At 36.9% G+C, this 15,699-nt stretch overlaps 1 long non-coding RNA gene across 1 annotated transcript in view; it reads left to right on the top strand.

Annotated features, from left to right (window-relative positions):
- Positions 1-15,699, top strand: part of LOC143682813 (uncharacterized) — a 65,244-nt gene that overhangs the window by 35,551 nt on the left and 13,994 nt on the right. The window contains exon 3 of the long non-coding RNA XR_013175291.1: positions 9,829-9,966. This is a non-coding gene — a long non-coding RNA (uncharacterized LOC143682813). The remainder of the gene's footprint in view (positions 1-9,828; positions 9,967-15,699) is intronic.

The raw sequence follows: 15,699 nt of genomic DNA, 5'->3' as shown, positions 1-15,699 counted from the left end.
TTGGGGGCAGATGTGATCCAGCAGCACAGGCCAGGACGTTCTCAGATTTGGGAAGTGTGACTGGGGGCCATGTGTATGCACAGTTCTTGGACTGCCTAAACTGAAGTTCCCAGAACTGAAGGACCTGATTGGGGACCCATGTGCATGTGCAGCATCAGGAGCACCGTAAACTGATGTGCAGAAGCTGAGGAGGGGGTGGGGTGGGGTGGTGCGACACTATGGGCAGGGGGGCAGGGGTAGCCTAGGTATGGAGGTTAGTGCCTGCAGTCTTTATGTGCTGGCAACAGCCTACAGGGGGCAGGGAGAAGGAGGTAGTGCTCAGGAGGGGTGCAGGAGAGGTGGGTTGGGCTGCATTTGGGGTAGGGATGTGGGACAGGTATGTGCACTGGGGAGTAGTGGGCTGGGGTGCTTAGAGAGTGAGTGATGGTATTCGGGTGCATGGGGTATGGTGTGAGCTGCCAGTCAAGGGGCTACACTGGTGAGGGTAGCACATTCAAGGAATGAGCCCTGGCTTATGGCCTACTCCCCTGCTCCTGTCTGTGCACTCCTGAGGGCTCAGCACCTCTGCATCAACTCCAGGTTTCTGCTTCTCAGCTCCTCAGCCTCTGCAACCAAGGCCACCCTGAAATACAAACATATGTCCTCCTGCAAGAACAGAACCCACTAAAACAGAGTCTAAAACTTGGATGTATTATTCATTTTCTGCAGAGCCCACATAGATAATTTTCCTTTCCAAGTCTCTTATTTCCCAGCCCACTTTTGTGTTTCAAGTTCAGAGTGTATTCTGTATCTGTTTCGATGTGGAGTTATTTTAATTTGATTTCAACACATTCCTGAAAAGAGTCTTCTTTCAGACTATTTAGAAACCAGTGATTAAGTGTCCTGGAAATTTATTTAAGCATTTTATACATTTCTGCTCTTGGGTTAAATGTAACTTTCTAGCTTAGAAATGTTTTTCTTCCTTCAGAAAGGTCCTTGATGTACTCAAAGGTGATCTCGAACTGGACAAGGTTGTAGGAAAGAGAAGGGTTATCCAGCACCACTACATTGTTCACCTGAACCTTTGCCATATGTTGAAAAAAACACAAACAATGGAAACCAGGGCTGGTTGCACATATTGAAGTCCAGTTCATGGCTGCTGGGGAGAGACAGAACCACGGTGGCCCAACATCCTGCAGCGGTGACTTGAGTAACTTTTTTTCCCTCTTTTTATTTACACCAGAACACTCTACAGTGTTTTGCAGCTTTCCTATTCCAATAAACTAACAACCCATTCTGCTCTGATAACTAGCAGCATTGGCTGCGATTGGTTGCACCCAAGCTCTGGCCTTTGTCCTCCAGCCAGGGCTTCAGCAGCCAGCAAGATGGGCTCCTGCTCCCGAAATCCCCCTTAACTCTTGTCCCTTCCCCCATTATTTACCCCTGGTGTTGCTGTGGTACTGTTAATGTTTTCCTGTTAATAAAAAGTCACAGCATGCAATAACACTTTTTCCCCTATGTCCTAATATTATGAAGTCTTTGTACAAGATTCATACCTTTGAAGTAGTTCATGTAAGAACTTATTTATATTTGTAATGTTAATTGGTGGGACATATGGTTCTCTACAACCCTTTTAAATCATGTTCACCTTCAATATGGCAATATTACTTATAAACCCACTAATGAACTGCATTCCCATCTATCTTTTCCCTTACATTTAAGTTCAACCTCATTAAGTAACCATTCACCCATCTCTAGCCTCTGTGTATCTCTAGGCCCCTTATCTTCTATATTATAATCCTCTGACTTTACCTTTACCATGGTCATAAATGTGAAATCATACAGTATGTATCCTTTTGTATTTGCCTTATTTCACTTAGCACTATGTTCTCAAGGTTCATCCATCTTGTCATGTGTTTCAGGACATCATTTCATCTTACTCCTGCATAATATTCCATTATATATATATGTATATATGTATGTAAAATGTGGTATATATATATACCACATTTTGTTAATCTACTCATCTCTTGGGCACTGGGATTGTTTCCATCTTTTGGAGATTGTTAGTAATGCTGCTATGAGTTTTGGTATGCAAATGTCTGTTTGTGATACTGCTTTCAGGTCTTCTGTATATATACCAAGTAGTGGTATTGCCAGACCATAGGGCAACTTGATATTTAGTTTTCTGAGAAACCACCAGACTGTTTTCCATAGCAGTTATACCATTATACATTCCCACCAGCAATGCATGTGTCCCAATTTCTACATATCCTCTCCAACATTTGTAGTTTCCTATTTGTTTAATAGCAGCCATTCTTATAGGTGTGAGGTGATATCTCATTGTAGTCTTGAGCTGCATTTCCCTTATAGTTAATGAAAATGAGCATCTCTTCATGTGCTTTTGAGCCATCTGTATCTGCCTTTCAGAAAAATGCCTATTCATATCTTTAGCCCATTTTATGATTGGGTTGTTTGTTCCGTTGTTGTTGAGTTCTGTGATTTTTTGATATATACAAATTATCAGGCCTTTATCTGATATGTGATTTCCATATATTTTCTTCCATTGAGTTGGCTGCCTCTTAACCTTTTCGACAGTTTTTTTGTGGCACATAAACATTTGATTTGGGAACTTTCCATTTATCTGACTTTTTCTTTGTTGCTTGTGCTCTGAGTGTAACGTTTAGGAAGCTACCTCCTATTACTAGGTCTCGAATATGTTTCCCTACATTTTCATCTAAGAGTTTTATGGTACTGGTTCCTATATTTAGGTGCTTGATCCATGTTAGGTTAGTTTTTGTATAGGGTATAAGGTAAGGGTCCTCTTTCGTTCTTTTGGCTATTGATATTCAGGTCTCCCATGCCCATTTTATTGAAAAGACTATTTGCCCCAGTTCAATGATTGTGGGGCTTTGTCAAAGATCAGATGACCATAGATTTGGTGGTTTTGATTCGATTACATTGGTCAATACTTCTACCTGTGTGCCAGTACCATGCTGTTTTGACCATGGTTGCTTTATTAAAAGCTTTGAAATCAGGCATGTTTAATCTTCACACTTCATTCTTCTTTTTTAGGATTTTTTAGTTACTTGAGATCTTTTCCCCTTCCAAATGAATTTGATAACTAGCTTTTACAAGTCTTCAAAGTAGGTTGCTGGAATTTAGATTGGTACTGCATTGAATCTGTAGATCAATTTGGGTAGAATTGACATCTTAACTACATTTAAACTTACTACCCATGAGCAGGGAATGTCTTTTCACATATTTAGATCTTTGATTTCTTTATTGATGTTGTGTAGTTTTCTGTGTACAAGTGTTTTACTTCCCTAGTTAAGTTCATTCCTTGATACTTGATTCTTTTAGTTGCTGTCTTGAATGGATTCTTTTTCCTTCTCAGTTAGGTCATTGCTTGTATAATAGAAACATTACTGATTTTTGCACATTAATTTTATATCCTGCCATGTTACTGAGTTAGTTTATAAACTCAAATAACTTTGTTGGAGATTTTTCAAATAGTCCAATTACAGTGTCATGTCATCTGCAAATAATGAGAGTTTTACTTCTTCCTTTCCAATTTGGGTGCTCTTTGTTTCTTTTTCCTGGCTGATTGTTCTGGTTAGAACTTCTACTGCAATGTTGAATACTAGTGGTGACAGAGGGCATTCTTCATATGCACCCTTTATCATATTGAGGAGGTTACCTTTGACTACTACCTTTGGAAGTGTTTTTTTTAGGAAAAGAATGTTAAACTTTGCCAAATGTTTTTTCAGCATCAATTGAGATGATCATTTGATTTTTTACTTTCAATTTGTTAATGTGCTGTATTACATTAATTAATTTTCTTGTATTGAACCACTCTTGCATTCCTAGTATAAAACCGAGTTGGTCGTGGTGTATAATTATTTTAATGTGTCATTGGATTCAATTTGCTAGTATTTTGTTGAGAATTTTTGCATCTATGTTCATTAGGGAGTATGGCCTGTAGTTTTCCTTTCTTATAGCATGTCTACCCAATTTTGATATTAGAGTGATGTTAGTTTCATAAAATGAGTTAGGTAGTGGTCCTTTTCCTCAATTTTTTGGAAAAGTTTGAGAAGGATTGGTGTTAGTTCTTTTTGGAATGTTTAATCAAATTGTCCTATGAAGTCATCTGACCCTGGGGTTTTCTTTGTAGGAAAACTTTTGATGACTGATTGAATCTCTTTACTTGCAATTTTGTGTGTTGAGGTCTTCTATTTCTTCTTGAGTCAGTGTAGCTTGTTTGTGTTTTTAGGAATTTGTCCATATCATCAAAGTTGTCTAGTTTGTTGGTGCATAGTTGTCCATAGTATCTTCCTGTTTTATTACTTTTCATAGTCTATGGAAATGACTGTGCTCTCATTTCTGATTTTGTTTATTTGCATCCTCTCTCTTCTTTCTTTTTCTTTGTCAGCCTTGCTAGTGGTTCATCGATTGTTGTTTTCTGGTTTTATTGATTCTTTCTACTGTATTTTTGTTGTCCAGTTCATTTATTTATTTAATCTTTGTTATTTCTCTTCTTCTATTTGCTTTGGAATTAGTTTGCTGTTCTTTCTTAAGTTCCTTCAGGTAAGCAGTTAAGTCCTCGATTTTCATCCTTTTTTCTTTTTTAACATAGACATTTAAGGCAATACATTTCCCTCTCAGCACAGCCTTTGCTGCATCCCATAAGTTCTGATATGTCATATTCTCATTTTTATTTGGCTTCTCATAGTTACTGATTTCTCTAGCAATTTCTTCTTTGACTCACTGGTTGTTTAAGAGTGCATTATTTAATCTCCATCTATTTATGAAATTTCTGGGTTTTGGTGATGATTCATTTCCAGTTTCATTCCATTGTGATCAGAGAAAGTGCTTTGAATAATTTCAGTCTTTTTAAATTTGTAAAGATCTGTTTTGTGCCCCAGCATATGATCTATACTAAAAAACTTTCAATAAGTACTAGGGAAGAATGTGTATCCTGGTGTTTGGGGGTGTTTACCTATATATGTCTCTTAAGTCTAATACCTTTATCAAATTGTTTAAGTTCTCTATTTCCTTGTTGATTCTCTGTCTGGTTGTTCTGTTTATAGAGAAGAGTGGTGTATTGATGATTCCCACTATTATAGCTGAAACGATTATCACTCCCTTCAGTTTTGGCAATGTTTGCTCATGTACTTTGGAGCTCCTTGATTAGAAGCATAAACATTTATGATTGTTATTTCTTCTTGGTGAATTGTCCCTTTTATTAATATGTAGTCTCCTTCTTTGTCTCTTATGATGTCTTTACTTTTAAGTCTATTTCTTTTTTTGATATTAGTATGGCTACTCCTGCTTTCTTTTGGTTACAGCTTGCATGAAACACCTTTTTCCATACTTTCACTTTAAGTTCATTGTATCCTTGGGTCTAACATGAGTCTCTTGTAAGCAGTGTATAGCTGGATAATCCTTAATCCATTCTGCCAATCTGTATCTTTTAATTAGTACATTTACTCTATTAATTTACAAAGTTATAACTGTAAAGGCATTTCTTGAATCCATCATCTTATACCTTGGATTTTATTTGTGAAATCTATAAATAGATTTCTTCTTTTTTTTTGTCCTGTAAGTTGCCCTTACTAGTACTCTTCATTTCTGTGTCCTCCTCCAGACCTCCCTCTCCTGTCTTTTTTTTTTTTTCAGCTGACAGAACTCCCTTTAGTATTTCTTGTAAGGCTAGCCTCTTTGTGACAAATTTTCTCAGCATTTGTTTGTCTGTGAAAATTTTAATCTCTCCTTCATGGGTTTTGTTTTGTTTTATTTTGTTTGCATGGGCAGGAACCGGGATCAAACTTGAGTCTCTGGCATGTCAGGCAAGAACCCTGCCTATGGAGCCACCATGGCCCACCCTCTCCACATTTGAAGGACAATTTGGCTGAGTACAGAACTCTTGCCTGGAAGTCTTTCTCTTTTGGAATCTTAAATATATCATACCACTGCCTTCTCACCTCCATAATGCCTGTTGAGTAGTCCAAACTCAGTCTTATGTGGATTACTTTGTACATAGCAGAACATTTTTCTCTTGTTGTTTCCAGGATTTTCTGTTTCTCTTCAACATTCGACAGAATGATTAGTATTTGTCTTGGGGAAAGCCTATTTTGATTTATTCTATTTGGGGTTTGTTAAGCTTCTTTGATTTACATATTTATGTCTTTCATAAGTGTTGGGACATTTTCCTCCATTATATCTTCGACTACTCTTCCTAGCCATTTACTCTTTTCTTCCCTTCTGGGACGCTGATGATTTTTTATCTTTTTGTGCTTTGTTTTCTCCATCATTTCCTGAGATCTAATTCACATTTTTCCATCTTTTTGTCATTTGCTTTTTTATGTGTTAACCATATACTGTTCTATAGTTCACCTGTTCTTTCTTCTGCTTCTTCAAATCTCTTGTTGTGTGTCTCTAGTATATTTTTATTTGGTCTATAACATCTTTAATCTCTGTGATATTTGGTATTTTTCTATTTATTCTTTCAAGTTCATCTTTACTTTCTTCTAGTCTCTTCTCAGTATCTTTTATGTCATTAGTCATCCCACTGATTTTATTTAGTAGGCTTATATGAACATCTCTCAGTAGTTGTTCCAAAATCTGCATCTCCTCCAGTGCTTTTATTTGGTCACTAGGCTGGGCTATATCTAGCTTCATCTTCATATGCTTTGTGATCTTCTGTTGCCTTTGAGGCATGTAGGGTTACTCTGGAAGGTTACTTTGGTAGGGTTACTTTGGAAGTTGATTTCCTTCAGCAGTCTAAAGGTTTATATTTGCAGGATGGGTGTGGGTCAGGATGTGGGGCATGGGGTGGGGCACATCATTGTGGTGACGGTTTACAGGGCAGCGATAGGCATGAGCTGGGGATGCTATGCTTGTGTCTTGGAGCACAGGGTTGTGGGAGTGCGGTGGAGGAATCATGTGGGCAGGAGGAAGCTCAGGCAAACCTTCGAGCAGAGGAGCAGGGCATGGCATGGGGATCACAGAGGCAGGGCATGGTGGGAGGCAGATTAGGGGTCTCTGCAGGTATGCAGGGACTCGTGCATGGACAGGCTGTGGCTGGGTGTGTGGAGTGAGGGGGTCGTGGGTGTCAGGGTGTGGGATTCAGGGCACAAATATCTGTGTGCAGGGTGGGGTGGGTGAGGTGCAGTGGTCGAGAGGTTGGGTCACAGATGTGCAGGTCCTGGGGCGGGAAGTATGTGGGCATGTGCATGTGCATAGTCTGGGGGATAAGGCATTGATGTGCACGTCCACAGAGCTGGGGTGTCACAGCAGGGATGTGCACATGTTTAGAGCAGGTGGGGTAGGATGTAAGAATCAAATGGTCTGATTCCCTGTCTATGCACTGCTGAGGGCTCTGGCCTCCATTTGAAAAGGGGCATGTTAGGCTGCTTGTACTAGCCAGATGGTCTTCAGTTCTTAGCCTCTCAATTCCTCAACTTTTGCAACCAGGGCCCCACTATGTGTTGTAGAATTACACCCTGGGATCACTGTCTCATTTTTCTGTCACTTTTCTAGCTGTTTCTTGGAGCAGGGGTGAACTTGATCTATCCTATTCTGTCATCTTCCCTCACTTTTCCTATGTTACTTTTATGATCAAAATCTTAAAACAATTTCCCATCACATATAAGTTAAGTTTATTGTATAAATTCTGTAGCCCCTTGGTCCCTCCATTCACTAAAAACTGCCTATCTCTCTAGAAGTATCACAGTATGATCCAGCTATAATATCTTCTTGCCATTCTTTACCCATGACAAGCTCACCTCACTTGCTGTTATGTCTACCTGGAAAAATCTGCCCCTTCCCCTGAGATTTTGAATGTCTCCTTACTTTGTTCAATTAAGTGTCAAGTCAAATATCATTTCTTCCGATAGGCCTTTACTGAACATTCTATCTAAAATAACTCACCTCTACTTCAGACATGCTTTTTTATAACACTTATTATCTAAAATCATTAGTATCTAGTTGATCACTCTCTTTTTCCTGAAACTTTCAGCCCTTTACATTAAAATCCTATACACTCTCCTAGGGTTTTTCTGTGAACTGATTTCTTTTTCAGTTCCAGTGCTACTTTACTGTTGTTCAATCAGTCACTTAAATTGTAATATTTTCAGGGCTCTAAACTTGGCTCTTTTCTCTTCTCACTCAACAAATCTACCTCCATTCTTCTCATCCACTGCTTTCATGTGAATTATCATTCGTCTCTACTTTTATCTATGGCCTTGTTCAGTCAAGATCTGCATTTAGAGATTCATATCCACCTATTCAATCACTTCTTAGACATGTCAGTTTGGACTTGCCCTTAAATTGAATATATTCCAAATAACTCATTGTCTCAGTCCCTCTCTCATTTTTCTAAACTTGATACTCTTTCTGCTTTTAATACCCTGAATTATGCCAATATCTAGTTTCCAGTTACTGAAACCACCACACTGGTAGTCATTCCTCATTTCCCCCTTTCCCATACCTGTCGAATTCATTCATTTGGCACATTTTCAAAACTGTCCATTGCTCTTTATCTCTACCCTCAATACATGAATTTAAGTTTTTGTCATTTCTTGCCTGGACAATGACAATTGTATATTCTTTTATGTACATCTGTTGATTACCTATCCAGCAGTGATTCTTTGTTACTCTTTTATTTATTTATTTTTTACTACACCTATAATTTTATTTTGGAAACCAAGTCGATCCATTGTATAGTATCCTCTAAATTTGACAAGGATCCTTACCACTCCCAGCTCCAGGCATGGAATGTGATTGGCATAAACCTATGAGCATAATCTTGTTCCTCATGCTGCATTGTTCAGGTTATGTTAATAAAAGAAAAACTCAGAATCATTGTCTAATAGTTGTGGGGTAAAATGCTCCATCTCCCCAAATGCTAAAAAAACAAGTGTGCAATCTCAGTTACTGACAATATTCATTTCGTACCATGAAAGAAGCCACTCCAAGGAAAAGTTAACCCACTGAAGCCAGGGTGTAGACTCAGAGAGAAATGGAGCCTACATCTTTATTGAACCATACAGAGAATCTACTTTAGCACTGCTTATGCCCAAATAATCACCTTTATGCCTTATGTTGCATTTTCTGTTCTCTTTACTAAGTACATTACTCAGTGTTTTTTGCCTCATGTATAGACACTATTGTAAGGCTACAAAGTGATCTTACCCCCTTATGAATGAAATCTGATTTTGTCACAACCCAAATTTAAATTTTTTCAGTGGTTTACCTTCAAGGGCAGGACAAAATGCAAATGCCCTGACACGGCTTATCCTATGCTCTGGGCATACTGAATTTCTTCCAGTTCTCTAGACATGCCATACTTTTAATGATGTAGCACCTTCACCAGTGCTGTCTATTTAAAGAATCCTTTTCCTCCTTTCATTCCTACCCTTAAGGCTTATCCTAAATGCACTGCCTCTGTGAAATCTGAGCAGAATTGCTGATTTCCCATTCAAATTTCTGATATGACTGAATTTTTGTTTTTGAGAAACCATTCCTGTCTTTACCTGCACCTGCTTTCTTATCTTTTCCTCAAGTAGACTAGCCCTGGATTGACTTATTTGCCTTTACATCCTTAGGATACTTGTTACATGCTCAATGAGTATTTGTTGAATGAGCCATACAGATAAAAACCGTGTCCCCAGCAGAATTTATATGCTTATAAGTTAAAGTGTGAGGGCCATAGGAGTGGTAAAGAGGAATTGTTTCTCAGGAGTTGGTTCTGACTCTCTCCAGCTGAGTTAATTTAATAACAGACCTTTTAGATAAAAGACAAAAAAGCCAGAAGGGATTCTCCTAACCATATCCTCTATATTACAGGTCCTCTATATATGAAGACCTGGAAGCAAAGACCGATAAATAGGAATACAATTGGACAACTGAACTCCTAATGATGTGTTCTCCCTCAATGTAGAGAACAATCCTTTAATCCCTTTCATGGTGAAAATATGTTCCCAGGTGAGAAAGTTTTCATTTTGGCCAGTTTTGTCACATGCCAGTAAAAGGCTTTTGAATGCCTATATTAGTCTATTAGAATTTAAAGCTAGTGGAATCACTTGATTTTTAATTAATTAATTAATTAATTAATGTTTGCGTGGGCAGGCACTGGGAATTGAACTTGGGTCTCCATCATGGCAGGCGAGAATTCTGCCTGCTGAGCTAATGGAATAACTTTAAAATGGACAATATCCCCATGCTCTCTTAATATGTTCTTGTTACAAGTAACTATTCTTTTCCCAGGTAGCTTTTATTCATATTTCTCACTGCAATTTTATCTGCTTAAATTTGTTTTCCATAAATGCAGTAGTTTCAAATACCGGGTCTAATGTCCCTATCAGTTCTTATGTCCAATGGAATTAGCAAATGAAGAAAATAACATTGTGTAGGAAAATGAATGAACCTTGAGTCATGCATTTGTGGGACCCTTCAATAAGTTGTGTTAGTATATTCTAAATTATTCTTAGTATTTGGCTTATGTATGTTTTCCCACAGTGCAATATACATCAGGCCAACAGACTCTCTGAACATGAGAATTAAGAGCACATTCAGATATTGATTTTTGAACAAGAGGCATTTTGCTGCACAGGTGTTTTGGCAATTGTGAGAAACTGGGAAAAATTTCCCCTTTCAGTGGTGCTCAGATTCACACTTCCCGCTGTGTGGTGTGGTGAGCAACCCAGCCCCTGTCCCTGGGCTCCAATGTGAAACATGTGGGAAAAGTACCAGCCACCGCCTCCTGTTGATGTGTTTTTCCATCATTGTCACCACCGTCACCTTCCTCCACTCACAACCTCCCCATCATTCTATTCTCAACAGTCTAAGTTACAACGTACATATTCCTGTGTGTTTAGTTCTTTTATTGGAAATATGGGTCAAAAGGCATCTTAGCAAAAGTGTATGTTTCATAATGGTAGACAGATAAAAAAGAATATGTTAAGAAGCAAGATATGTCTACATCTAGTTTTGATATTTAAAAAATATACTCGCCTCTTGCTTTCTTACTGTTTATTTACAGCAATTAGGAAGAATAGAAATTTAATTTCAGGAGCTCTACATAAAGCCTCTTGGTAGATGTTAAAAATTTTAAAATAAAAACTCTTATTTCATTACTCAATATACTGATTTAGTCAATGTTGAGCACTCAAAATATATCATTTCCAAGAGTTTTTACTTATTTGACCCCGTTTTCCCCTGGACATTTTTGGTAATGTGGCAGGTTAAAGCAGAGGGCTGGGATCTCACACGGCCTGGGACTGGCATGAACTGTGTGGCCAGAGTGGCATTTGTTTGGTCCTAGCTCTGTCACACACACACACCTCTTAGGCAGGTTACATAGTTTTTCCGATGGGCAAATTCTTGGTCTGAATCATGGCAGTAATTATGCATCTCTTTCAAGTTTATTATGCAAGATATACTTAAAAGGGTATATACAAATTTCTAGTGCTGTACCTGATATTCAATGGACACTCCATAAATAATAAGCTGCTTCCTCAATATTTCTCTTCCTCTATACACAGTTCAAGCCACTTACAGACTTAACACACTCCTAAGAAATGCATGCAAGCACAGAAAAATCTATTTCTAGAACCTTAGCAAGTTCTTTGTCACATATTTCTCTACCTTCAACTCCCACAGTCAGATTATAGTACATATTTCCATTTAAATCATGATGAGGTAAGAATAATGAATAGATAAAAGTCAAATGTCTGTTCAGTCTCTCTTCCCAGATTTCTTGTTGGATTCCTCTTATACTAAATGTATTGTTTTAAATTCTGATTCCTTCTTTCTTCCCTGTTTTTTCCTCCCTCTCACGGGAAGCCAAAAATCTATGTATCATCTGTGACATCTATTACAAAGTGTCTAGAAAATGGCTTCTTTGCTTTTGTTATGATCTTTTACAAATAATCTATAATTTAAAGTATTCTTTTTAATCTTTAAATCAAAGAATAAATGATTTTACTGGAGGGCTTAAGGATTTCAGTATATATTGTTAAAAAACACATTTTAATGATATTTCTCTTGGAGATCATTAAGAAAATAAAGTAATAGATGTCAAATGAGCAGAGATGATTGGGTTTAATTGAGATTTAGGCAAAGGCCCTGCTCAGAAAGCTCCAGAGGACCTTTCCATTTATGTGGCAGCCATTCTTGGTTGCCTACTTAATAGCCACAAGCCCACCATGATGCTGAGTTTGTTTTTATATCAGAACATCCTACCTTTCAGGGAAGGCCGCATCCCTCCCCAACTCATGGGAAGTTGGGGAGTAAATCTGAATTATCCTAAGTCAATCCATTCATCTTACTGGAAATTGATGTAGGAATGGAGTGACCTGATCAAAACATGAGAGGGATTTTCTTGCAGGATGAGGGGCAGGGGCATGGGCTAGAGTGCCATTCTTGGAAAGGATATAAACACAGAATAAATCCAATAGCTTGTGGCTTAAAATTGTTTGCAAATTATCATCTAAGGTCATGGTATGTGGGTCCCTCATGAATAGAAGGGGACAATTCTAAGGACAGATTTCAGCAGGCTAAGGACATCAGCATTAAAAGACAGGGAAAAACCTGAGTCCTCACTGATAACTATTCAGCTGCAGAAGTAACTAACTTTGGAAACTAATTTCAGGACTTCTTTTTTACGTAAAATAAAAAGTATATATATATAGTATGTATAAGATATAAATTTTAAATATAAAATATGTGTTTATATTTAAGCTAACTATGGCAATTACCTGAAGCTTAAATCATTCTGACACAAATGCTATGAATTATACAAATCACTTCAAAATAATTGGGAAAGAGAGGCAACCCTGTTGCCTGCATTTGTAAAGGATTGACAATTAGTTCTGGGATTTTTGAACAACTGACAAGTAAACAGTTAAGGCTTATGTAATAGCCAATTACTGAGTGAAATCCCAGGGTATTAATTATATGCTAGGGAGGATATCCACCTACTGATTGATTACACTCTAGACTGGAAACTATTCTCATCTTTTTCCTTTTGGGAACCTGCCACCATGTTATCATTACTGCACCAGCATCATTGTTGTCCCTTGCACAAATACTCCATGATACTATCATCATTCTTAATCATTCTGTGATTATAGGAAGCTGCTGGATAATTTCCAAAACCAGAGAAGAATGTGTTTCCATTAGCCTTTTCTTGTTTAGTGTTGAAAGGCAAGCTAGCTAACTCTAGACAATCCAGAAGATTACTATCAAAAGTTACTTGTAAGAACTTTATGCATTCATTTTGCATAAAGAATAAACCGTTAACAAGTGACTGGAGTTGGTTTCTAATATGGGATTACTTAGTGAGCGAATTAACATTCATGTGATAATAAGCCAAGTTACGGCTTCATTTATATTTACTGGCAGAATATGGGGGCTGGGGAAGTAAAACACAGGGATAGTAATGGCTCTGCTTGTAACAAACTCTGCAACTGGCAGGTATACAGAGAGTAGAGGTAGAGTGCATTTTTCATTAGAAGTCGATAGACTCTGCGAAGCTGTCAAATGTTAACTAGCTTACCTTTTGCTCTTTGCAAAAAGGTTAATAGATACAGCACATTTTCCAATGTGACTCTGAAAAACAAAGAATTACAAAATGGTATGTGGTCGTATTTGTTTTTCTTCTTTTTTAGCCAACCATATGTAAAATTTAGAGGTTGAATGCCACATCAAAGCACTCAGCTATCCAAAAAAATTGTTGATGACAGTGTGTGTGTATGGATGTATGCATAGAAATGAAGGGAAGGGATTTTAAATGACTTGCTCATTGTTGGAATGTGATATTGGAGATAAACTTTGATTTCCTGGGGGATCAAACTTTAAATTGCACCCTTTTAGGAGCATGCTAATAAATAAATAAATATTTAGTTTATTCCACATGTTTAACAACTATTCATTATAAAATGCATCATTTGTGCAAAAAAGCATAACTAACCAATATGTATAAATTAAAATAAAGTTAATGAGCAGCTTCTAGACACTCCTGGTAAGAAACAGAACATTATCAATTGTATCTCCCCCTGCTCTCCTGAGCAGGTAAACACTGAACTGTATTTTAGGCTGACAATTTCATTATTTTCTTCACTGTTTACCACTACATACATATTCCTAAACATGACTTTCTTTAGTCTTGCATGATTTTGAATATTTTATACATGGATCATACTGTATATACTCTTGTGTGACTGGATTTATTCACTTGCCATTAGATTTTGGACAATTCATTCTGATGGGTAATACGTTTAGTTGTCCTGTCTGCAGGAATTTGTAACAATGCACACTGCTGCTTTAAACGTTCCTGTGCATGTTTCACAGCACATTTGATAAGAGTTTTACTGGGGTGTGTATCCAGGAATGAAACTGAATGATAAGACATATCAATTCTTATACCCAACAACAGGATACAAGAGTTTTTGAGGTTCCCTAGTGCAACAACACCTGTTATTTTGTCTTTCAAGTTTTGCCAGACTGGTGAGAATATAACGCAGCCCAAATTGTATAATTTTATGCACATTTAAATGATAATTAATTAGGTTGAGCACATTTTTTGCAAGTTTATTTGCCATTTTTTATTTCCTCTGCTGGGATGATTTTCCTATTGAAATTTCTTTTGTCTTTTTACAATTAGGGTATGGCTCTTTATATAAAACTAACTATGTATATTATTAGCTCACTAACATTTTGTTTGGAAATAACTTCTCCATAGCAAGCTTATGTTTTCACCTTTTTTATGATATACACTGAGAAGCAGGCATTTTTAGTTTTAATCAAATCAGATGTATGAATTCTCTCGTTTATGTTTTGTGCATTTTGTATTTTTAAAGACATAATTTTCTACCCTAATTTCATAAATATTTATCCAACATTTTCTTCATAGATATTTTAGATATCGCCTTATGCATTTAATTTGTTTGTCTGAAATTGATTTTGTGCACGTTTATGGATAAACATTCTCTCTGTAGTATTTCATAAGTAGTACATCTTTTCTTCCCTGAACTCTAATGACACATTCTTTACAGATCAAATTTCTATATTTCTATGTGTCTATTCTTTTTGTCCTATTTTTCTGTTTTTCTATTCCTGCCTCAGAAGCATTTTTATTTAAATATTGTATTGTAATAAGTTATTTGATTGGAAAATATCTCCCAACTTTTTTCTTTTCAGAAATTCATTGAATATTTCCAATCCTTTGCTCTTTTGTAAACCTTTTAAGAATACATTTTCAAATTCCAGGAGAACCTCTGTTGCAGTTTTGATTACAATCACATTTGAATTTGGCAGTGAACCCTAACTTAAACCATAGACTATAGTTAATAATACAATTTTTAAAAAGTGCTTTCGTCATGTGTAAAAAATGTTCCACACCAATGCTAGGTGTTAATAATTGTGTGGTTTATGGAAATCAAGTATTTTATGCATGATTGTTCTATAAATCCACAACTTCTCTAATAAAGAAACAACTGGAATTGGGACAATAGAGACAAGTTTTCCACTGTTTAGTTTTTCCATCAATGAACTTCACAATCTTTGATTAATTGTTAATTACTTTCTTCAAAATATAATTCCAGAAATTCTATTAGATTGCTTCCATTTGTAACATATTTTGTGACTGTGTGTGCATGTATTTGTATATAAGTGTATTTAAGTGCTTATAGATACAAAGGAATACATTTTTATTGA

This window comes from Tamandua tetradactyla, chromosome 5 (assembly GCF_023851605.1).
Source record: "Tamandua tetradactyla isolate mTamTet1 chromosome 5, mTamTet1.pri, whole genome shotgun sequence".
In the NCBI taxonomy this organism is placed as follows: domain Eukaryota; kingdom Metazoa; phylum Chordata; class Mammalia; order Pilosa; family Myrmecophagidae; genus Tamandua; species Tamandua tetradactyla.
The sequence above is the reverse complement of the archived record's forward strand: the minus strand, read 5'-3'. Positions and strand labels throughout refer to the sequence as shown.